At 41.3% G+C, this 25,130-nt stretch overlaps 1 long non-coding RNA gene across 1 annotated transcript; it reads right to left on the bottom strand.

Moving 5' to 3' along the window:
* Positions 1-240: 240 nt before the first annotated feature.
* LOC309625509 lies at positions 241-25,064 on the bottom strand. The gene is made up of 7 exons (XR_014242546.1): positions 24,625-25,064; positions 24,089-24,138; positions 19,933-20,143; positions 19,125-19,295; positions 17,301-17,402; positions 16,587-16,654; positions 241-2,186 (listed from the first exon to the last, which is right to left on the bottom strand). It is a non-coding gene; the product is annotated as an uncharacterized lncRNA (long non-coding RNA).
* Positions 25,065-25,130: the final 66 nt, after the last annotated feature.

Genomic DNA, 25,130 nt, shown 5'->3' on the forward strand with positions numbered 1-25,130 from the left:
AAGACCTGATTGTTTTCTCTTCTCTCCCAGGGACCACTAGCTACCTTATTACCAGGAAGAATGACCCTTTGACAGCACGACTGCAACCCAGAATCTCCCCCAAATTGCAACCTTAGAGATGCCAATAGCATTGAAAAACTAATCAAGATCAGAAGGTCAGGAAGACAAGTACATTAGTACACATATAATCTCCAAGTTAATTGACAATTTTCTTGGCTTGCAAAAAAATCATTTTTAAAGTTTCTTTTGACATATTTATTGCCTTTTTGCTTACAGCCTGTATACTGCCGGTATTCTTTTTTTTTTTTTTTTTTTATAAATTTATTTATTTATTTATTTATTATTTATTTATGGCTGTGTTGGGTCTTCGTTTCTGTGCGAGGGCTTTCTCCAGTTGTGGCGAGCGGGGGCCACTCTTCATCACGGTGCGCGGGCCTCTCACTGTCGCGGCCTCTCCCGTTGCGGAGCACAGGCTCCAGACGCGCAGGCTCAGTAGTTGTGGCTCACGGGCCCAGTTGCTCCGCGGCATGTGGGATCTTCCCAGACCAGGGCTTGAACCCGTGTCCCCCGCACTGGCAGGCGGACTCTCAACCACTGCACCACCAGGGAAGCCCGCCGGTATTCTTAATGTATCAGGGATTCCACCGTATGAGAATACTGCTTTTATTCTATTTGCAGTCCATTTCATAAAATGTTGAACTAGAAGCAACTGCTTCCTCCTTCCTCAAGCAATCACTATTATTCTCTTACTCAGTTTTTCCTATTAACAAAATACCAATTAGATCAGCTATTTACTAAAAGAATATTCCATAAAACAGCTGAAACTAGAGGGCTTGGTTATTAACAGTGAAGGCAGATAAATAATAAACTAAAATAAATGGCTGGCTTGCTATTTAAGCTGCTTGACAACTTGGGTTAATCCAGCTTTAAACTGCCTTTTGCCATTATACCTAATTGATTAATAAAACAGTACTAGATAGAAGTTTTTTTTTTTTAATCTACATCAACCAGTAACTAATTGCTTAATTTCTTCAAAGTAACTCGAACTTTTCATAATAATAATAATTACAGCAACCATTTATCAAGGGTCTGCTACATGTCCGATACTTTACATGCATTATTTCTAACCTTCACCACAACCCATCTGGGCAAAGTATTAATACACCCATTTTACAGAAAACAAAACACACTCAGAGATTTTAAGTGACTCAGGGGACAACACAATCTCAGTTCTTCCAATTTCCTTCAGTGTTTCAGTTTACAGTGTGTCAAATGACTTGTTGGTTCAGTCATGCAACCATTTTCGCTGATTTTTGCACTGACTGAACTGATGTAATTTACTCATTGTCTTGGATTTGGGGAGATACAGCTTGACAGCTGCAAAGAACATGTTAAGTGTCAGTGAAATAATGGAGTGTGGATTGGCTCAGGTCATCTTAAAGATTCTGCTCACAAGGGCCCCAACATCAAAATGGTTTTAATAATTAAATTGATCCACATTTCCCAGAGCAAGAAGCTGTGGCTACATTCTGTAAGCTTGTCGTGTACTACCAAACCTTGTGTGGGGTGCAAAAATCAAATTGTCATCCTCAAGGTTAAAGAGGTTCCATTACCTTAGTCTAAAAGAAAGAAGCAATATTGTTGAGTTACTGATCTGGTTCCAAGATCAGCACTGAATGTAAAGGGATGATCATTCTGCAGCTTTACGTACTGTACCCTTTTTTGATGATGAGTAGATAGACCAAAGGGTTGCACTTTGTTGAAAATGATACTCCTTGTCTCCAGTCCGGAAGGGCAGAAGTTTTCACACAAGTCATAGAACAAGAAGTCTCATGTTACCATTCAGGAATGGCATGTCTCTTTAAGCTCTTCCCAGTGGCTTTTATGGCAATGAAGAAACCAAGAGCATATTTTTCTTGCCATCTTACATGCTGTTTTTAGTCTTTATCTGGCAGCATGCCTGGAGTGTGAGGGTTGGTCTCCAGATAGATCTTTAAGTCTTTCTCCTTGCCAATTACCATCACTCAAATACCCTCATTATCAGTGGGTATCTTAAACTCCAGGTTACGCCTCCTTTTTACTCCACTTCCAGAAGTAGAGCTTCTAAAATAGCTGCTTCTATTAATGATGCCACTCAGCTGACCATTTGTCTGTGCCTAAAGATGGAGTTGGAAAGACAACAGTTTCTGAAAGAAAAGGTAAATAATTTAATGATAAAGTTTTTATATACAAAAGTGCATTTTCTCTACCTAATATGACATAAAAATTAATGCTCTACAAAGGAGCCAAAGTTTCTAAAAGTAAAATGGTTTACATATATCAATATTAGATCCTTTATTTTGCTTACATGATTTACACCAAGACTCACAGATAATTGTAGTATCTTTCATCTCATGTTTTCCTTCATCCCACTCACTCTAACAAACATCCAATAAGTTTCTCACTCCTGCTATATTTCCATGTCTATTTCTTAAAGTCTTTTTAAGACATAAGCATAGAAGAAAAGACTGAAAGGGAACTTAATAAATGTCATATTTATGTTAAATTGTATGACAATACAATCAGCCCTCCTTATCTGCAGTTTCCACATCTGAAAATTCAACCAACTACAGATAGAAAATATTTGGGGAAAAAAATTTCCAGAAAGTTCCAAAAAGCAAAACTTGAATTTGCTGTGCATGGTGACTATTTACATAGCATTTACATTGTATTAGGTATTATAAATAATCTAGAAATGTTTTAAAGTATCAATATAAGGGAGGATGTGCTCAGGTTATATGCAAATACTACGCCATTTTATATAAGGGACTTGAGCATCCTCGGATTTTGGTATCCATGGGGGCCCTGGAACCAATCCCCCATGGATACTGAGGGACGACTGTATATTCGTATATATATGGGGGAAATACTTCATACAGACCAAAGGGAGAAATAAATTATTTTCATTCTGCTTGGCAGTCTCACAGAGGGTTTCCAGAAGCTGGCATGTAAGTTGACTCTTGAACTTGGTCCCATGGTGGCCCAAGACATTCCTAACTTAGGTAATAGAATGAACAAAGCCACAGGAGAGGGAAATAGGAAATTGGTGGCCTGATGAGTTGCCCAGTGGGATTCAAGTATTAGTGTATGGAGGGTTTGGCAAGGTGGAATAATTCAAGATCATAGAAAGCCATCTTGGGCTTTATTCTGTCAGCAGACAGGAAATACTGGAGGCTTTAAGTAATACTGTCTCCAATAAAGCTCACTTTATTTGCTGAAGCAAACTTTAATCAACGAATCAATGCTTTGTTGAGATGGCATAATCCATTTGACAGCTCTCCATCCAGTCTCACTCATGCATGCTGCCAGAGCTGGCTGCAGCTTTACAGCCCCAAGTGAGTCACTATGTTGATCTTGAACAACTAGACTTTTAAAGGTAAATCTGAAAGAGGAGGTGAGCTACCTCACCTTCTTCTAGTCTGGAAAGAGAGTCAGGCTTAGGCACAAACCACTAGGGGCTAAGTTCTGGCAGCCAGGAAAAGACTGCAGAAATAGAGAAAGGAGATGTCTTCTGGAATGCCCATTCTAGGTTGTTCCCTTAACAATTCTCATTGCTCCTCCTTTCTCTTCCTCCTCCTCTCTCTCATTTTCTTCCTAAGAGAAGGAAAAGATGATCTCTGTCGACGTGAAAACGAACTAGCCTTTTATCTCCATTACTGCCCTAAAGTACCATAAGGTACAGAAGCCAACTGTACTTGGATGGAATGCGTGGCACACATGAAGAGTATGCCACAGAAAGTTCATTCTGCATGGTGAGAATTGGCCATGGGCTGTATGAATTGAGGTGATGTGTCATATATTTAGTGGCATGTGGCATTCCATGGCATGGAGCACTCCCCACATCATTGCCAGAATTTCTGGTGCAATTAGCTTGAATATTTCCTGTCTACTCCATCCCTATTTCCAATTCCTGATGCCTGAGATGAGGTCCTCCATCACTTGAAATACTGCAAGAATGTCCCAACTGGTGTTTGGGGTTGGCGGGGGCGGGGGTGCGGGGAGGAAGAGGAGATAATTAACTTTTATTGAGAGTAGGGCAGGATTTTTTTAACACTTATTTTTTAAACTTTATTTTTAAATAATTTCAAACTTATAGAAAGTTTACAAGAAAAGTACAGATCTCCTCTACACCCTTACCCCGGATTCACCAGTTGTTATAATTTCGCAACATTTGCTTTAGCATTTTCTCCCTCTCTTCCTCTCCATATTTTTTTTCCTAAACAATTAAGAGTTGGTTGTATATATCATGCTACTTTACCCATTTACATTTCAGTGTGTATTTTCTTACATAACTATAGTACAGTTATAAAACTGAGAAAATCTAACATTGATAGCGTGTTTTTATCTAACCTAAAGACCATATTCCAATTTCACTTATTGCCCCAATAATGTCTTTTGTAGTATTTTTTTTCTAGTACAGAATCCAGTCCAGGACAATGAATCACAGTCGTCATGTCTCTTCAGTCTCCTTTAATATGGAATGGTTACTTGGTCTTGCTTTTGAATAATGCAGGCCAGTTATTTTATACAATGTCCCTCAGTATGGGTTTGTGTGCTGTGTCAGATGACTACATTTAGGTTGTGCATTTGTGGCTGGAATACCAAGAAGTGAGGTTGTGTCTTTTTCCGTGGTATCACGTTGGTGGCAAATCACGTTTTTTGGGGTGATGTTAGTTTTGTTCACTTGGTGAAAGTGTTGTCTATTTCTCCACTGTATTGCTAATATTTTCCCTGTTGTAATAAATATTTATAGTGAGATACGTCTATATAATATGAACATCCTGTTCTTCCTTAACTTTCCTCCACTAAATTTAGCATTCATTGATGACTTTTACCTAAATTAATTTTTTCTATGATGGTTGCAAAATGGTGTCTTTAGAATTTTCCTCATCCCTTCCACATTTATTAATTGACATATTACCATAAAAGAGAGCTTTCTCTCCTTACTTATTTATCTATTTATCATTATAGACTCACGGATTCTTATTTTATTCAGTAGAGTAGAATCCATTACTTCCTTATTTATTTTTGATGCCCAAATAATTTGACCAGATTTGACCAGTGGAAGCCCCTTCAGGCTGGCTCTTATGTCTCTTTTGACAGGCCCCCATCATTTTTTGTGAGCACTTCCTCACTTTTATGCAAGATGTTCCAGTTTCATTTTGTACCGTTCCTGCTCCAGCCATGTCATCTGTAAGGCATCATTATAAATAAATAGTTTCCCAACAAACCTACAAGCTAGGTACTATTAATATTCCCATTATACAGATGAAGAAACTAAGACCCAGAGAGGTTAAATAAATACCCCAGGGACATAGAGCTATTAAATAGTGAAGCCACTAGTGTTGCTGCTTAGAAGTCTTGTCTTGTCTCTCTCCCAAATCCCCACCCACACACCCCAAATCCACTCTCTGCAAAGTTAACAGAATGATATACCTCAAAGGGAAACACTGAATCTCTTCACCACACAGCAATGCCTTGGCACCTGGCATTTACCCACTAAATATTTGTTGAAGTGAATGGAATTAAACTGACAAAAGATGAATGAATAAACCCTATCACCACTTTCTCCTTTGCCATATTTTTAGTGATCTGGCCCAGGGAGCGACAAAGGGATTTCTAGCACGAAATGAGAATAGAAGAAAGTGAGGGTGCTGTCAGCTTATAGGGCAAATGTGAAGGTGCCTCTGATGATATCCACCCCTGTGGCCAATCTGGATCTACTTATACCCCAGGTAACTTCCACTTCTACACCATCACAACAATCTCTCACTTCATTCTCTTATGTTCCCCTAGCTCTCAGAACCTCTCTATTCCTTTTTTTTTTTTTGAAGTATTGTTTTTTTAACATCTTTATTGCTTTACAATGGTGTGTTAGTTTCTGCTGTATAACAAAGTGAATCAGCTATACATATACATATATCCCCATATCCCCTCCCTCTTGCGTCTCCCTCCCATCCTCCCTATCCCACCCCTCTAGGTGGTCACAAAGCACTGAGCTGATCTCCCTGTGCTATGCGGCTGCTTCCCACTAGCTATCTATTTTACATTTGGTAGTGTATATATGTCCATGCCACTCTCTCACTTCATCCCAGCTTCCCCTTCCCCGTGTCCTCAAGTCCATTCTCTACGTCTGTGTCTTTATTCCTGTCCTGCCCCTAGTTTCTTCAGAACCATGTTTTTTAGATTCATATATATGTGTTAGCATACGGTTTTTTGTTTTTTGTTTTTTGTTTTTTTTATTTGTTTTTCTCTTTCTGACTTACTTCACTCTGTATGACAGACTCTAGGTCCATCCACCTCACTACAAATAACTCAGTTTCGTTTCTTTTTATGCAACCCCTGTATCACTGATTTTACTCTCAGTCTGTCACCACCTTGTGTCTTCATTTCCTTCTTTATCCAACTTAGACCCAGTGGCTCAATAATTCAAATACTTCCTAACCTCTATTCCCAACTTCCTAACTGCTCTTTCCCTGCAAACTCTCAGACTTGGAAGAATCCACACATCTCACTCCTTCAGTGACATCGCTGAGCACTTCTGGAGAAAATTACACAATGATATGGATGATTGGCGCCCCACACCTCCCTTGGCAAGGTTCAGCAATCTTTTGACTTGGTGCTGGTCAGCTTCCTCTCCCACTCCCCTCAAAGAGCGATTCTAAGCTTGTACCGCTCTCCTTGTGTTCTCTCTCCAGCGCCCCCTTTCTCTGAGTGCCTCCTTCAACTGGAGGGAAGTCCAGACTCTCAAGCAGAAACCACATTATCTTCTGGGTCCCACACCTCTATTTAATCCATATGTACACCAGCCTTTACTTCCTTTCTTCTAAAAGTTAAAAGAGGTAACTTTTAACTTTTACAAAACATATCTTATGCTCTGGATCCCAGCTTGTACTACACCCTTCTTCCATTATAAAGATAAATTATATCTTTTTCCTATATTCTTAATCTCTCAATTAGTCTGTACATCTTCTCTTCTACTGCTTTCTTTTCAGCCATAGAAATAAGCTCAGTTCTCTCTTATCTTGAAAAGTATTAATAAAACATCCCTTGATCCTACATCTTCCATTTATCAATTGTCATATTGTTTTTATTTTTCCCATGAATAAGATTCTTGAAATTAGTTTACAATTACACTGCCTCCACTTTCTCACCTCCTTTTCACTCCTCGAACCGACTTCAATTTGCCATCTACCCATACCACCCCACCAAAACTGCCTTCTCCAAGGTCACCCATGACCTCTTAGTTGCTAAATCCAGTGGACACTTTCCAGGCCTTATCTTATTTAACTGCTCCCTCTCTTTCATCTTGTTTTCCCTTCAAAAAAAATTTATTAGACATTGAGGACACTGTAGTGAACCAAACATGCCTGACCTTGTCCTTATGGAATGGCATATTTCAGCAGGAGAAACAGACATTAAACAAATAATTACATGATTAATTATTAATTAAGTGTAAATGTGATAATGCTACAAAGAAAATTTAAGTGGTATTATAAGAATAGAGAATCTAGCCTAATCTAGAGGGGAAATGGTCAAGAAAAACTTCCCCATGGAAATGGCATTTAAAGTGTGAGCTGAAGAATGAATAGCAGTTAGCCTAGAGATGGGGGATGGTAAAGGAGAGAAGAGCTTTCCAGATGGAGGATACAGAAAGTGCAAGAACCCTAAGGGTGGGCAGGAGGCTAGGCTGTTAGAGCAACATAGAGAAGGACAGTGTGACTGGACCAAAGAGAATGAGGAGATTCCAGATGGGGCTGGGGATGGGGGGACAGGAGTAGAATCAATCAGTCTTCAGAGCTTATCCTAAGAATGGTGCATTTCCGTTGAAGGTTTTAAATAGGAATATGATGGGACCATATTTTACTCCAGAGCCCCAACCATCACGTCCAAATAATGGCAGCTTGGCGATGGTAGTGGAGATAGAGGGAAACAAATGGGCTAAAGATGCGTTTAGGGAGTATACTTATTAGTCCCTGGGAATTGATTGGATTGAGGGAGAACAGTGGTTAAAAAAAAAGAGAAGTAACAAGGATAAAACCTAAATTTCTAGCACAAGCAACTAAGTGGATGGTAATACCATTTACCAAGAGAGTGAACACAGGAGAAGGTACTTCCTCAGGGTTGGAAATCATAAATTTGAGGTGCCAGACGTGTGGAGATGTCCATGGAGAGTTGGATATATAGGTCTAAAGTTCAAGAGCAAGTCTAGGCTGAAGATATAAATTGGGGGGTCTGCAGCAAATGGAGGGTGACTAAAGCCAAAGGAGGAAGATGTGAGATTGATCACAGAGACATGGAAGAGTGAGGAGAAGCCTCATCTCTACCTCTTTGCCCACATCCTCTGCCCTACAGCCGCCTGTTCTCTAGATGACCTGTTCTTCCTCTCTCTTTTGTTTCTTCACATACTATTTCCTCCTGGCATGTCCTTCTCCTCACCTCTTCCTTAGCTCATATTTCTTCTTTAAGGTTCAATTCAGGTGCTATAACTCCTCTACAACTTTCTCTTATCTTCCCATTGGCTGTGTGTTTGCTTCCCATTGGTGAGATGTTGCTTCTATCTGGTCTTATCATTCCCTTTACATACCTCTACTCATCACACTGTAATATGATGTTTGTCCCTCTACTGCATTGTAAATTTCTTAAGGATAGAACTCTAATTTTTTACTTTGAGTCCTAGGGCCTACCACAATATACCCTTGGAAGAAAGAAAAAAGTTCTGCTATGTGAGTCATGCAGTCTCTGAGTGTTAGAGCCAGAATGAACTTTGGATAATTTCTACTCCAACCTATTTTACAGGTGGAGAAACTGAGGTCCAATCACATATTAATCAGTGGCAGAAACATATTTAGAATCCAGTTTCTCTGAAAGGGAACCCTCCTACACTGTTGGTGGGAATGTAAATTGGTGCAGCCACTATGGAGAACAGTATGGAAGTTCCTTAAAAAATTAAAAATAGAGTTACCATATGATCCAGCAATCCCACTCCTGGATATACATCCAGAAAAGGTGAAAACTCTAATTTGAAAAGATACATGCACCCCCAATGTTCATAGAGGCACTATTTGCAATAGGCAAGACATGGAAACAACCTAAGTATCCATCGACAGATGAATGGATAAAGAAGATGTGGTGTATATATATATATATATATATATATATATATATATATATATATATACATACAATGGCATATTACTCGGCCATAAAAAATGAATGTAATATCGCCATTTGCAGCAACATGGTTGGACCTAGAGATTATCATACTGAGTGAAGTAAGCCAGACAGAGAAAGACAAATATTATATGATATCACCTACGTGTGGAATCTAAAATAATAATACAAATGAACTTATTTACAAACCAGAAACAGACTCACAGGCATAGAAAACAAACTTATGGTTACCAAAGAGGAAAGAGGGTGGGAAGGGATAAATTAGGAGTACTGGATTAACAGATACACACCACTATCCACATATATATAAAATAGATAATATAACAAGGATTTACTGTATAGCATAGGTTACTGTATTCAATATCTCATAATAACCTCTAATGGAAAAGAACAGGAAAATATATATATGTATGAATCACCTTGCTGTACACCTGAAACTAACACAACATTGTAAATTAACTATACTTCAGTTATAAAAAGAGAGAGACTAAAAATAAATTTCAACTCATATTGCAAAAAAAAAAAAAGGAATCTAGTTTTTCTGGCTCCCAGGCTACTGGTCTTCCCATTATCTGATTATCAAACAACCCAAGAAGCTATTTACTCAATAACTTGCATGCAGAATGTATGCAATGTAGGTCTTTTTTAAAGATGGAATGCTAAAAGATAAGTACACAGGTACAAACATAAAACTGAAGTTACCTAAGAGATATAGAATGAATTGGGAATCTATACTAATATTGAGTTTAGATACATGGTTAATAAAAGTAAAAGTTATCTAAATTTCATCGATTTTTCATATATGGTCCTATCCAAGCTAGGAGGGTAGAGGGTTGACTATAATAATAATAATAATAATAATAATAATAATAATAATAATAATAGAGGCCACTGATATTTATTGAATCCTCACCATGAATCAAGTATTAGGATAAATTCTTTCATGCATCAACTCATTTGGTCATCTTGTCATAGCCCTATGAGGAGTTTCGAAGTGTTAGTTATCGCCTAAGGTCACATAGTTAACTAGTGGCTGAGCCAGCATTTAGATCCAGGCAGTCTTACTGTGAAGGTTTTTTTTAAACCACAGGGCTCTCCTGCCTTTATTAGTTAAACCTGCCTATCCTCTGCACTTAGGCAACTCTGACTGCCAGCTTCTTCTCTTTGCTGACCTCTTTTTAAAAAGTTAAAAGGGGAAGGGTTATTCCTCAAAGTAATCCCTAATTGATAGAAAGTAAATGAAATGAACTATTTCTTCTTTCCCAAACACTTCTTTGAGTCTGAAAGAAAAATATTTAAGTGGAAAGAAGATAAAGTTTGTCCATTTTGAGCCAGGCTTCATTACGTTTTCTTTTTTATAGAATGAAGAATATACAACTGTGCCATGTCTTCTATTTGTCCCTGTTTCTTTCTATTTTTTGCTGTCAGGGCTATCTCGGATTATAAACTGTAGATGGCAGTGATCAAGTTAAGGTTTGTTCAGTGTCTGGACAATGGTATATATATTGCATAATACATAACAAACACTATTTGTAATTATAATAAGGGTAAGTTCTGGAAGAGGTAAACAAGGGTATAAAATTCATCTTCCGTATGGTTATTATTCCATTTATATGAGAAGTCCACTAAATTCACTGAACCATATCAGGCCACATCTGTTTGAAAACCTACCAGTTTTTATGAACATTAAATAAAAATGGTTAGATTTAATGACCATTTATCATATTCATGCAAGAATAATGAAATGGAAACGTAGCAAAAAGGAGGCCACACTGATAAAGAAAGGAGTTGTAAATGCTAACAAGTTCCATATTTTATTTTTTATATTTTCAAAAATCAAATATCTGCTATTTATGCTCGAGAACTTTCTTTAATTGGAGGACATTTTTGTTTCGGTGTTGTTTTCTTTCATGCTGAAGTATTAACCTAAGTAGCATGAACTCAGAAAATATGCTGAACATATTTACATATAAACTTTACTCAGAAAATGTGCCGAACATATTTTCATGTAAACTTTACTCACAAGAGCTAGGTTTGTGAACCTTAAGAGAAACTGCTTGGATGAACAATTTTACCACAAGGAGAAACAATGAGCTACAGCCCTTAAACAGAGTGAAGGTGTAAAGCTGGGGACGGGGGGAAGGGAGAGACGGACAAGAAGTGAAAAAAAGTTCTCCTTGCTGTATTTTATAGGTGAAGTAAATTCCACTTGGATTAGACCTTCCAAGTTACTATGACAGAGAGTAAAGAGAGGTGGAGAAGAAACTTTGAGTGACATTTCTGACAGTAAGCTACAGAAATAACAATTTGACAGAAGAGGCCATCATAAATATAAGATCATCTCAGGCATGAATAGGATTCCCCTTAGTGTAGAAAGGACGGAGCACGTGTAGGATTCAATTTGGGGTGAACAGAAGAGCCAGGCGGGAAAGTTACCTAGAAGCAGGCTGCCAAGTGCTGAAGTCAAGGAACTCTCATCCTAGTTTAAACATCCCTCGTGAACATTTTTGGAGATTTTGAGGCACTGCTCTCAGTTATTCCTATTTATATCTGTTTCTAGCTTGATTGAGCTGACGTGTAGCCAATAAGGTTAGGATTTCTAGTAATACAAAATTTGTTTTTATGCCAGTACTGAGATCTATTTATTCTTCAGGTAGAGGAGAGACCTCATTCTTGCCTAATCAATACAGACATCACAGATTAACAACAAATCTTCATATAGGCAAACAGAGCAGTCAATAGCTTATTATTATTTAACAAGAATTCCATTGTCAGTGTGCTGGGAAGAAAACTATTAGTAGAAAAGTCTGCGTATAGTATTATAAATACTACTCTGATATAAAGGGCAGAAGATGGGAAGCACCCTATCATACAAAAATTGGCCTCAAGAGCTTTAGGATCTTGTCCATATAACTAGCTTGTCCAGCTAGCTAGTTACATGAGTTGGACTGGTTAGTTGCCATCTTTAGACCTCCAGTTCTTTGTTGGAAAGATAAGAGAGGTTGACCAAACTGTCCCAAAAGCCTACCTTTCAGCTTTGAAATCCATGACAAATAAATATTATATTTTGAATTTTCATTAGGTTAAGGATTTAACAATCAGCTGAAACAGGATGACTAACCCATAACATGTTCCAGAAAAATAAGAAATGACATGTTGAAGAGCATTTAAATTGAACAAAACACATTTGTGTGTGTGCCACTATTGATATACAAATGCTGAATGTGTTTTACTCTATCTACCGAGTGTGATTGATAGGAGATGCATCAATTTCAAGGTTTGTGAATTTAAGTAAATTGTTGTCAGTGGTATCGCTTCTTTAAAAAAATTATTTCCTTACAGAGAACAGACAAATTGAGACAGATATACATAAAGCAACAGTTTAGCACAAATATCCACTTACAGTTGTGAAAAAAAATGTGTATATATGTGTGTGTGTGTATATATATATATATATATGTATGTATGTAGTTGGGAATTTTTCAGAAAATTTGAAGAGTGTTTTTTAAATTGCTTAAGCTTTTTAGAATGCTTAGCATTTCTGTTTTGAAAACAACTTGTCTTCCTTTTCAAAATGTACTAAGCTTGCTCTGATGTCAGAGTGAAGTATTTTCACAGGATTGGGTCAGCCTCCACTCAACAATTCTTTTACAGAAAAGAAGCCAGTGGTGAAATGAGAGTTGAGCTCATTAACTCCCAAGTCCTTAGCTCCTTTTCCAAAGCACTATAAAACCCTCCAATGTATTGATAGAATCAAGAGGAGGAAAAGAGGAGGATATAGTTTGTCTTTTACTGAATTATTAAGTCCTTGTCATCACCCTTTTCCCTTTCTACCCTGACCCTTTCTTCCTCCACCTTGCCTTTAAATTTTCTCATTTTGGGACTAAAACATGAGAAAGTCTGGTGCAGAAAAAGAGAAAACAAGCAAAGAAAACTTTTTTTTAATCTCTCTTCCACTGTTGTTTTCTTTTCCCCTCTTATTTCTGTCTGTATCTAACTTAGATTGTATTTATTCAAATCCTCTTTATATCCAGGACATTTTAGGTTTCCAATATTTTTTCAATGAATAAAGATAGCTTTAAATTTTTAAAATGTATGTCACAAATATTTTACAGATACATTCGATTTAAAACATAAGTGAATATCAAGTGAGAAAAGCACAAACATAGATTTTCTTCACAAAACGTATAGGTATCTGCTTTCACCTTAAAAGATATTTTTTAAATTTATAACGGAGGCCACTAGAAGTAAGTTCATATTTAGCAAGATCAGCCAAAAAAAAAAAAAAAAAAAGAAGGAATGGATTTGATGGGAGCCCGCCCTGGGTCTAATTTAGAAGTTTCCATTTATGTCATGTCAGATTTGGGGAGACTGAACCCTCACTGAGTGCATTGGTTTGACTGTCTTCCAAGCTTGATACCCAGGGTTCACGACTGCAGTTCCTGGCACAGTCATAAATATTCATACCTCTACTAATAATTTGCAAGCCAAATTCATTTGGCTTTTTTCACCCCATCAATCTTATAATTAATAAGGGTGGTGCTCTTATTTCACTTTCCTCCAAAAGAAAAGATAAATGAAATAAAGAGTCATCCTGTAAATTTAAATAGGAGTGCCTCTCGCTGATTAAAAGCTGATGTTATCATATAATGGTGGAAGGAGAGGCTTCAGCTATTTCTCTCACTGGTGGCTGGAGGGGGCAATGGTAGGGGGGGGCGGCAGATTAGAGCCAAGGAAGCATTTCCAGATGTGGCGGCATGAGCCTTGATCTGAAAAGCTTCGTTATCTATTAAATAAATGCATAGGAGAACTTTGTGATAGTATGTTGAAAGTGAGTTGTAAGGTATATATTTACAAATTGCACTCTTATCTATTGTTTAGATAGACAGACATTAAATATAGCATGCTAATATCCAGAGAATTAGATTCTAAACAGTCTGCAGGTTCTGCCTGAGGTTTAGAAATTTAGAAACATTTCAGAAAGTTGTTAAAATTTAGTGATCATTGTGTCTTTAAAATGACTGCCTTTAAATTAGCCTGATAGCTGTGCTTCTAAATCTAATTGTAAAGACTCGGTCTCCACAGAAACATTAAAGGAGGCATACATCACAAAATGACTTTACAAATAAATCATGGTGCATAGGACATGGTATAAAATGTCCGCTCCCATTGGATTTTCGAAGGTCATTTATAGCAAAGCAGGAAAATCAAATTGAACATAATTTAGAAATAAAATTTTGATAATTGAGCTAAGTAACTTGAACTTGTCAATCACCTGTGACCTTATTCTATTTACACTTTCACTTGAACGTTCAAAAGTCCTAAGGCCGATGGATAAGCGTCAAGTATAAACAACTGCCCTCGGTCTGTGGCGAGGTGGGGGGCAACATCACCCCTCTGTGCAGATTATTCATTCTGTATTAGAATTAAGAGACCTGGATAAATGAGTAAGCAGAAAAAGCTTAACTTTGTACTCAGGTATTTGCCTCTAACTTTCCTTAAGGGGAACTTACTTTAAAGATGCAATACTGTGTTATTTTTGTGTACTGCTTAGTTTATCTTAGGAGCTCCTGTCACTTGAGTTTCCTTATTGAGACCCTTTCCCCCTTTTATTTATGTGACGGTACTGTAAAGGGACACTAGGCACTCTTAATGTTCTTTATCCTTAAAGCTTATATTTAAGTGTCTTGTTCCATAAAAGCATGGCATGTTCAGGACAGTCCTTTAAAAATGTCTAAGCACAGTTTACACCTTAAGTTTTACACCTTAATTCTATGTGAATATAATCACACGTTTAATTTACTGCAAATTCTATTTTTGCTTTTTTCTACTGACATTTAAAATAGGGGAGTAAATGAGAGAGAAGCAAACCTAGTTCTTTAACGGGGCCTCCTTATGTTTCCCCAGACTTAATCTGTCAGCTGCTTCAGGGGAGACACTGGACCATAAGAGCCCACGGGCTCTGGGCAAGTGGCACAAGCTGAGAGTCCCAGACATCTTTGTAAGGGGTTCTCAGCAGGTTTGGAGGTTGTGAGTCTTACTCTGGCCAGGTTTCTTCCTGGGGAGTCTGCAGGTAACTGACTCTCTACTAAGCCCTCTCAACCTTGTTGGCTGAGGGGGAATCTTGGCTAATAGTGTCTCTCTCCTCTCTTCGCCCAGCGACTGTTCCAAAGCAGAATTACACCCACTAAAGCTGATGGGGACTTTCTGGGTCTTTGCTGTTGCTCTCCTAGCTCATCAAAACAACACAACAGCAGCTTTACTATAGGGGAGCCATTGAAGGGATGACAGAGAGATCTAGGGATGACAGAGGGACTTCATCCGTGAGGGGTGAGGGTCGGGTGGGGAGCTCTGACAGTCACCCTTTCTCAGGTTCCAAATCTGCTCCTGGAGCCAGAGGCGGGCCTTCCATCCCTGGTACCACCCGAAGTCACCCCGCGGACCTGATGCCCCCATCCTGGCAGAGGCTGCTGGAGCGGGCTATTGCCTAGTGACCGTCTCTATCTTTAAAGGCCGCTGCAGGCTGAGCACTTAAGAAGTTGGGGCACCTGCTCTTCTGGTCGCAGACTTTCTCACTTGCCAGTGTGGGACCCCTGGCAGTCACACCTCAGCAGCTAGGAGGTGCCCGCCCTGCTCTGCTTCTCCAAGTCCTGGGAGTGGTTGGGACCTGAGGACTGAATCTCTCCCTAATTCCCTTCCCAGCAGCCAGGGAAGAGTCTGGGGGGAGAGCAAGGTGAAAAGCACCCTTCCTCACCCAACCCCCAGGCTGTAGGTGGGTGTCCTCCACGAGGCCCAGAGCAGCAGGGGGCCTTGTTCCCCGGGACACCCCAAGTTCTTGTGGGGCACCAGCTGTGCTCTTCCTCAGCCAGAGGGACCTGAGGGGGTCTTGCAAATATGTTTTTGTTGTGATGTTTTTCCTTTCCCTTTTTTGAAGAATGACTGGAGAGGTGAGAGAATAGGGTAGGTTTGGGTCAGAGAAGAGGAGATAGTAATTACAGAGCTTTGTGGCCGTTTCTGTGCATGTGTGCCTAGGTCACTTGTGTGTGTGTGTAACACAGAGAAGGAGGGAGGGGAGAGAGAGAGGGAGAGGGAGAGAAAGTGACAAGGCCAAAGAACCGTAGACCAAGGAGGTCTGTGGAGCTCAGAGACGCATCAGACCCAGCTAGCTTCCCTGGCCTCACCTCGCACGCAGGTCTGGAATAGACACCTATAGCTTGGGGTTCATTTATGCCTTTTTGTTCATCAGTCTCAAGAACTTTCTTTGTTCCCCAGGACCCGAAGAGAGAGGCTGGCAGGAAAGTGGGGCCGGAGTGACTGTACACAAAGGTTCAGCCAGGAGAGCTGGGCTCCTGGCCGGGTTGTCCAGGACTCACCCTGCTGGCTTGTGGGCCTGCCTGCCTTCAAATCCTTCATCCAGGTGAGTACCAATTCAGCTTGTTTCCTGTAAAAATGGAAATTATGAGTTATGTTGATTATTTTTCTTTTTTAAAGTCACGTTTGCCTGAGATTGTGTTTACCAGGCAAAGTGAAGTGGAGAGCTAAGAAGAGTTTGGATAATTCCAAATTAAAACTACCACAAATGACAATGTGTGTTAGAGTAGAGGGGCTACTTTTGGACAGTGACTTGGATTGGCTCTGTATTTGGATAGAAATAATCCTACCAATATATTACTACGCGTGTGTACACGGCGTCATCAATATCTTAAACCTCCCAATTCGATTGGATTTCAAAAAGTGAATGGTTGACACAGACCAAGAGCCTACTTCTGTGTGAGTATGTTTTGGAGAAATACTTTGGACCTAATGGATCTGCCTGAAATACACAAAGACACGCAAAATAGAGGAGGAGAAAAGGAAATTCACATTAACTCTGGGAGAGATGAGGAGAAAGGGGAAGAGAGCTGCAAGAGAAAAGGAGAAATGGAGAGAGGAGGAGGGAGGGGAAGACAGAAGAGGGGGAGAAGGACGAGGGGGTGGATGGTGTGGGGTGTGGGAGGAATAGAGACGGAGACAGAGAGATTTTCACACGTGCAGACCAAGGGCTTTGAGGCCCTTGACCCCGACCCCCAAACCCAAGTGCATCTCACAAAACAGGTTCGGCTCGTATTTCAGGCCATCTCGTTGCCCCGCGTACGTGCTCCCCGGGGCCCTAATTCACTCCTGCCCTCTCCACACAATGACGTTCGAACCTGGGAAAAGAATTGCATTAGAGCAGATTACTCATAACCGATAGTTATCCGTCTTTTTCTGTTCGACAGAAGTCTATTAAACTCAGCACAGCCATTACCAGCTGAGCTCTAGAGCGTGCCTTCATTAAGAAAATTAAAATCATACTTTTGAATCTAAGCAAAGCCTGCGCAGGTCTCCAGAGCCCGCGTCAAACCTCCGACGTTTTCTTAAACCCGATTTTCCCGCGAATCCATCTCTGCTTTTTGGATACCGTAGGTCAGGGTGAAAAGACTGAGTGTTATGACAATCACTCGAAGATAGGGATGTCTGAGCTCCGAAGTACCATCTTTCTTCCCAGCCCCTCCCGCCTCCCCCCCTCCCCCCCCACCCCCCCCCCTCCACCCCCCCCCCCCCCCCCCGCCGCCTTTCCTTCTTGGATCTTTTCTAGCGCTTTCCAGTTAAAGACACCACACCTGTGCAGGTGTGGCCCGGGACTGGGGAGCTGGCGGGGTGGGGGAGGCGGAGGTGGGAGACAGGGGAAGGTGTGGGATGGTGGCCCCCGTAGCCGCGTGGTGAACATCCCCAGTTGATGTCTGCGGCCAGAGGCCCGCTCCAAGCGCACGTGTCTCTCTCTGTCTCTCTCTCTCTCTCTCTCACACACACACACACATCCTAGCACGCAAGGGGGACAGTGACCCCCTCCACTGCATTTCACACTTGCTCCGGGACCAAAGTGGCCTTAGAGCCTTTGCCCACCCGGGCACGGGAGCCTGGCCCAGGATGGGGAAGGCAGCTGCGTGTGCCTCAGACAGGGAACCTCCTTCCCTTTGGCTGGGTCTTCGGCCTCTGGGGGCCTGGTAGGGTTTCCTCCTTGGTTGGTAGCACAAGCCTCAGCTCGCGGTACCCCTTGAAGATTGGGGGCGCAATCGGCCCAGCTCCTCGCCTGTCCTGCGTCCCAGCGAGGGGAGGAGGGAACAGGTGTGGAGCGCGGCGGGGGCGGAGGACATGGGGGCGACACTCCCTCCCCTCCGGGTGGCCTCAGGGTAGCAGCTCCCAGTGCTCCGGCCGAGGTGGGGTCTCCAACTCCACTTTCAACTGGAAACATCACCCGGCAGGAGAGCTGTGTGCTCGGCTCCGAGGGGGCGCGTTTACATTGATTTTCTGTGGCATCTGGAAATTTGCTGGGTTTGAAGAATAATTTTTAGCATGGTTTACTTTTTTGTTAGCCACCGCCCTTCGTTTCAGCATCTTGCTTTGTAAAATGTTAATTACTCTGTATTTCTCTGAAAAGTCTGCCCAACTCAGGGCTCTAAAGGAAAACACAACGGCTTTGGCATTTTTTTCGTGGTGTCCTTTCCTAGGGCACTAAAAGCAGAGATGCACTGCTTCCATTTTTGTCAGAATGCCCCGTAATAGAGTTCTCACCCCTCTTTATGTCTAATGAGGGCTTTGAGGTTTATTAGGGGAAAATAGCACACACCCCCTCAGCACTCAAATACAGGATTAGGTGGAGCTTACTTGAAAGTGTATATATAATATTGTTGTTCCTTGGCAAGTGTCTAATTCTCTTTCCCATAACTTCTAATTGACACAAAATCCTACAAAATTCAAGTGATGAAAGTCAGAGAATAGATGTGGATAAGCGAACATCCTTTTATCATCTCCACAGTTTTCAACCTGCTAAACTGGTGGATATTAAAAGAAATTTTTTTTCAGGGAAAAAGAAAATAAAACAAGTGCACCTTCACTGTTGTTAGTGTTTTCTTCTCATCGAAGGTAGACACATCATTAGATTTTTTTTTTCCTTTGTAGCAAAAGATGAGGAAATCAGAAATGAACAGCAGCCTTTTAACAGCAGCAAATCCCAAGACTTTTGAGATGGTTTTCTTTGCTTCTGTTTTCCCTCCTTTGCCCTTCAAGCAAAACAAAAAACAAAGATAAAAAAGAAGAAACACCATTCCTAGTGGAGAGTTTATTTTGTTGCCACAATAAAGGGGTGGAGACAGTTAATAGCTATTTGAGATGATAATGCTTAGTGATCCCATTCATTTAATCATAATCTTCAAGTGGTTTAAGATTAAGCTGTTTTTGGTCTCTTCCTAAGGAACTTTATATTAATTTACTTAGAACACTGACCAGACTGTCAATGTCTCCAAATTTCATTAAGTCGAACTGAGACAAATACAATGAGATTTTCATATTTTCTTCCTCTGTGAGACTATCTACTGGAATTATTTTTATTTGGATCCATCTGCAGTGGGGGTCACTTGCTTCCTTTTCTCTATTATAGATAGATACATAAAATATGTGTGTTAACGTATCCACACAGCCACATACATATTTAAATGAACCAATATTGTTTACAGATAACTTCCCTTTCACTTCTGAGCTTAATGAAGACCTTTCAAAAAGTCAACTCCAGTGGCAGGAGACAGATTCTGCTTCACCCAGACCAGGATTTATGTTTAAAGTAAGTTTGAACGCCCTGAACTTCTTCAAAACAGACAAAAAATAATGAGAACAACTTGGAGTATAAATATTTAACTTTACCTCAGTTGTCACGACAGCCCCAGCAATTCTTCAAACACAACCGGAATGAGGCGTCACTTCACTGGCATCAGACCATCAGACCGGGCTGCCTCCGCCTTGCCCTAGGAGCGCTCGTCCCCCAAAGCCCCCGGGTGCCCGTCCCGGAGCGTCCCCAAAGAGGAGGACTGGAGAAGGCGTGACGCGGGGCAGGGGGCGGCGGTGGGGGGGGTTGCTCTAGGGAGAAGCGAGGCAAGAGAACGGATTTTTAAACTCTAAGGTGCTGATCGTCTGGCAAGAAATGAACATCAAGAGACCCACCTTTCCCCTGCCGTCTTCCCTGCCCGCTGTTCCTTCCCCTCATTTCTCAGAGCTGTTTTCACAAAATCCTGAGATCCCGTACCTGCAAAAAGCAGCCCCCCCAAACTCCCTACAAACTAAAGTCGTTCCGCACTGCAGATTTACGCTCTTTCTGTGGGGTCTGGCTGCGGGCAGAAGACTTTCCGCGTCAGAGCTGCTCCGCCCGCGCCTTTCGCGGGACGAGAGGCTGGTGGCGGTAGCGGGTCGGCCGGCCAGAGGTTGTCCCGGCCCCCGCTACCTGCGTGCCCTCGTCTTACTGCGGTTAGAATCCCGGGAGGATGCACTGGGACGCCGAGAAAGCGCCTCTGTGCACCGAAAAGATTGAAAAATAACCCCGACACTCTCATATAGTACCAGTCCCACACCTTGCACTGGCGTGAAGCACCCGGGTAAGATCAAGGGTCAAAGACAGTGGCGGTTTCTTTTGGTGCATTTCAGCTCCCCTTTCCGTTTCCAGCAAAATTGAGAACAAGGGCGGAGAAGGAACAGGGACCTTCGTGGGGGGAAAGACCCCGTGTGTGTGTGTGTGTGTGTGTGTGTGTGTGTGTGTGTGTAGGTAGGTAGGTAGGTAGGTAGGTAGGTAGGTAGGTAGGTACGGTGACAACTTTCAAGTACATTGTCTATTTAAAAACAAAAACAAAACCCGGACAGAGGCCGATATTTCTTTGCGGTGCAGGAAAGGGTCATTCAAGAAAAGGAGCTGTCTGAATTCCGAAAGCGATTTCTCGGGAGTTTACTGAAAAAGTGAGAGTTCCCCGGGAGTTTAATTTGGCCAGGCTGTAAAATGTTGTTTTGTATTGGCCTCTTTCCCTATGAGATATCCATTTAAAAAAAACTACTACAGCATCTATTAAAAAACATTTCCTTGGACTAGAAATCTACAGCTCGGCAGAAAGAAACAAGCCAAGCAAAAACCCAGAGAATAAAGAGATTTAGAAAAACAAAAAAACAAAAACAACTGTGTCCCTTTCTTAGTCATTTGATAGTTTATAGTTTATTCCCCGGAGACCAAGTGAAGGTAGGGGTTCGTACTTTATTATTTTATTATTCGTATATTATTATTTATCATTTATTCACTTAAATGCTCAGCCTTGACAAACTGTTCCCCCACCGCGGGGTTCTTTTGCAGAACCGAAGCGGGGGTGGTGGAACGAGTCAGGTGAGGGGGGGTGCGGGGCGCAGAAAAACACGCTTTGCTTCGCAGAGGGCTGACCCGCAGCAGTCTACTCCGCTGGCCAGCAGGGGGCGCTCTGATGTTATCTCTGGACCAGACAGCCGAGCGGCTCCGAGCTGCAAGACAAGCTTTGCAGTTTTACGCAGCTGCAAAAAGAAGGGGAGGGGGGAGTGAAGCTCCTAAACCCTCAGCAGCTCTTCCACTTGGGTTATTTACCCTCTGTTCGGCAACATACCCATGTGTCACTTTACCTACCCACCCCGCTTATAGTGCACCCCCCTCTCCATCAACCCCTTTTCACCTGCATCTATGAAGCACATGTATAATCTCTCTCCTTAGCCCTGAAATATACATTAATGCAACTTATTAAATGCGACGACGAATAGTCAACATTTTTTTCGCCTGTTAGTTCCGCTGATCCAAGCAGGATTTATTTGCAGATCTCACATCCCGGAGCCATAATGCGTGATTTTTTCCCCTTAAATAAAATTGGTCAAATGTTGACAACCTTTAAGCCAACCTAACACTCAAGATTAGTGATGGGAAACTAATGAGAAAATATCAGATCGCCCGGCCTGAGGGCTGCCAATTAAATCTTCGCTGATTGAAAAATAAAGGCGGACTTGGGGTGTGAGCCCAGCTCAACTTCAACTATTAATTTAACATGTTGCCGGGGTCCGTGCCTTCTCTCCTCTAAACTGCTTCCCGTAATAGACCTTCCTCCTCCCCCATCCTTCAACCTAAAAGCCAAATGTTATTTCTCCGAATATTTCAAGAGGTCCAAATCAGGATGATCATTTCTTACACGGTAAATATTAGGCCTTTAAGCAATATGATTTAACTAATTAGAAAATTTACATCATTAAGTCTCAGGGAGAGAAAAAAAGAGAAACAAATCTGCCAGTCATTTTAAAGGAGACAGGCACTATTGAAGTGTGAAGAAATCGGCTCTAATTCAAAAAGGCAATCGGGCAGAAAAAGCCCTCAACATTACCCTGCTAGTTATTAATCAGAAAGGGCTCTCTCTCCTCCCCACTCCCCCTCCTCTCTTAGCACTGAGTTTAAGTTCGTTTTTTTGCCAGTGGCCCATGTCATATTTATATTGAGGTTTTGTCTGCTAAAGGATGGAAATCCGAAAATGTTTCAATATGAAGAAATCAGAATCCTCAAAGGAAAAGATATTCACAGAATCACCTTTCTTCCAGACAAGTAAACCTGTTATGATAAACAATCCTCACCCCCTCTTTATTTTTTTTTTCATTCTTTCGTTTTTTCTTCCCATTAAGTTCCTATTTTGAAACCTGCTTGGTGAGAACTGAAGTCTTTGTGTCCTGCTCCCCTCCCCCTCCTTTCTTGCACCCCTCCTGCCAAAGTGAGAAACTTAGACTGAAAGCAGAAAAGTACAAATACATTAACAAAGCCCCACTCACTTGATAAAAAGGCCATGGTCTAGGCGTACATGTCAGGAATCTAAGGGAAGGGGAATCAAGCCGGTGGGTCTCTGGACAAAAGATGATGAACTAGAAATTCCCCCCACCTATGTATAATAATTGATAAGAGTATGTGATTAAAGTGAAAAAGAAAGTCAGGTAGGTGAGAATTATTTTAAAGTGCATCATTATGTTGTGTGGCTTTTTCTCAATTCCCCCCTTCTCCATTCAAGCTTAAAACAGCAGCCTCATTATAGCTAGGTGCCCCTTCCCACCTTACTCTTACTTAAGCCCTTGGTGCACCACACACATAGCCCTGGTCTTCTCATTCCCAGCAAATTAACTGAAGAGGGAACCGCAATGGAACTTTGTGAGTAGCTCCATTGGGAAACTCAGGCCCTTCCTGGCATCTCTGAGGACTTGTTCTCAGACACTGGGCTAAGAAAAAAATTAATAGCAAGCTTTAGGTATTCAATTTCCCTTCATTATTATTTATTTTTAAATTACAAAGAGGTCCCAAAGCCTCATTTTTCTGCCTTGTTCTATTCTTTTATTGGGTACCATTCTAGCCTCATTTTCTTAACCTCCTTCTCCGCCTTACAATCTAAAAGTTTCACAACCTTCCTTCCCACCAAGTCCCTGGGCCTGGAATTCTCAAGTCTTTGGGCTTCTGCTGGCCTGGAACAACTCTCCAGCATTAGTTCAATGCCATTCTTCACCTTACCAGATTTCAACTTTGCAGGATAGAGCAGTAGCAGATCTGGGCTATTAACACACCACAGTTAATTCTCTGCGGGAACTTTTACTAGGTGGGACGTGTGGAAGGAGAAAACATCTGTAAACAGTGAGCGCTCTTGAGGGTGGGGAGAGAGTTCTGACATAAGAGGTCAGAACACATATAAATGTTCGCAGAATTTGTGAAAAAACCAGTTCGGAGTTAAATTTTGGCGAAATAAGGAAAGGAAAGAGCATGGGGGGACATTGGGAAGAGTCTAGAATGCTCCCCCAATTTAGCTTTCTTTCTGACCGTCACGGAGCAGATGGGAGTCGAATGTGCTCCTCTTCGAGAAAGATTAGAGTAAAATGGACACTTCTGTCACTTTCAGGAGGCGGGACACAGAGAGGTGAATATATACAAGACAATGGCCTCTGGCGCTGGAGGGCTCCCCTGGCGGGCTCCCACCCTTTGCCCAGTCCCTCTCGGAACGCTCCTTACCTTTGTTGCTTGGATTTGATCTGACACACTGGATGTTCCTGGGCTAGGTTCTTTGAGAGGAAAAAGACCACGAGAATCAACCGGTCTCCTCCTGCATCTACTCCGAAGCCAAGAAGCATTACAATAAAATTTACAGCGCTTTTAACAACTCGCAAGTAAAGCATTAAAATTCTCTTTAATTGAGAAAATATTGATTTTTAAGTCTAGAAAAAGCGAAATCGTACTTTAGTTGCAAACTTTCAAGCGGGAATATAGCGTACTATGTGGCCATATTATGGATCCACTCTTTATACACATGCAACATCACATCTTTAATTGCGCTACTTTATAAAGTGATAAAGACAAAAGATAACCCGATTTAGGCAAACGATTAAGGAAAAAAAAAAGAGGACCTAGAATAATTTCCTTTTCCAGTTATTTATAAAAGAATTGTCTCCTTTTCTGAAGCAGAAAAAAAAAAAAAAAAAAAAAAGCCCAAAGGGGAGGAAAGAAATAAAAAGAACGGAAAACCACAGACCAGTCTAAAAGCAACTCACATTAGCAAATCCGTTGATATTCTTTACCAATGAAGGAATGAAGCCAACACATTTAGAGAAAATGCATTCACGGACAAAATTGCATCCTCCTTTAAACGAAACAAACCTGGGTCTTTTTTCTTCCTTTACTCCCCCGTCCTGTTTTGGGGAGGGGGGGCAGAACCCATTGGTGGATAGGGAAGGGAAAGAAAATCAGGCTTTCTATGTTATTTCTGTATCGGTTTTTGGTATTATAGAGGAGTAAAGAAGTTTTTGTGTGGTGGTTTTTCATTGATCAGTCACTCTGAGCTAATGTAATTATCCTCATCAATAGGAGGCTGCAGAGAGAATCATTATGTGGGTGACATTGATAAATGATCGCCCAGGAACGGCCCTCTCGCGGGCAACCCCACATCTGACCCTCCCACACACACAATGTAGTCATAGAAACACCTAGAGAACCTCGGGCACCGCCGCGGAAGGGGCAAGAGAGGGAAGAAAAGCCTCTGGCGTCCGGGGCGGGGGTG

The sequence above is a fragment of the Balaenoptera borealis genome, assembly GCF_965194805.1.
Source record: "Balaenoptera borealis genome assembly, chromosome: 3".
NCBI lineage: Eukaryota > Metazoa > Chordata > Mammalia > Artiodactyla > Balaenopteridae > Balaenoptera > Balaenoptera borealis.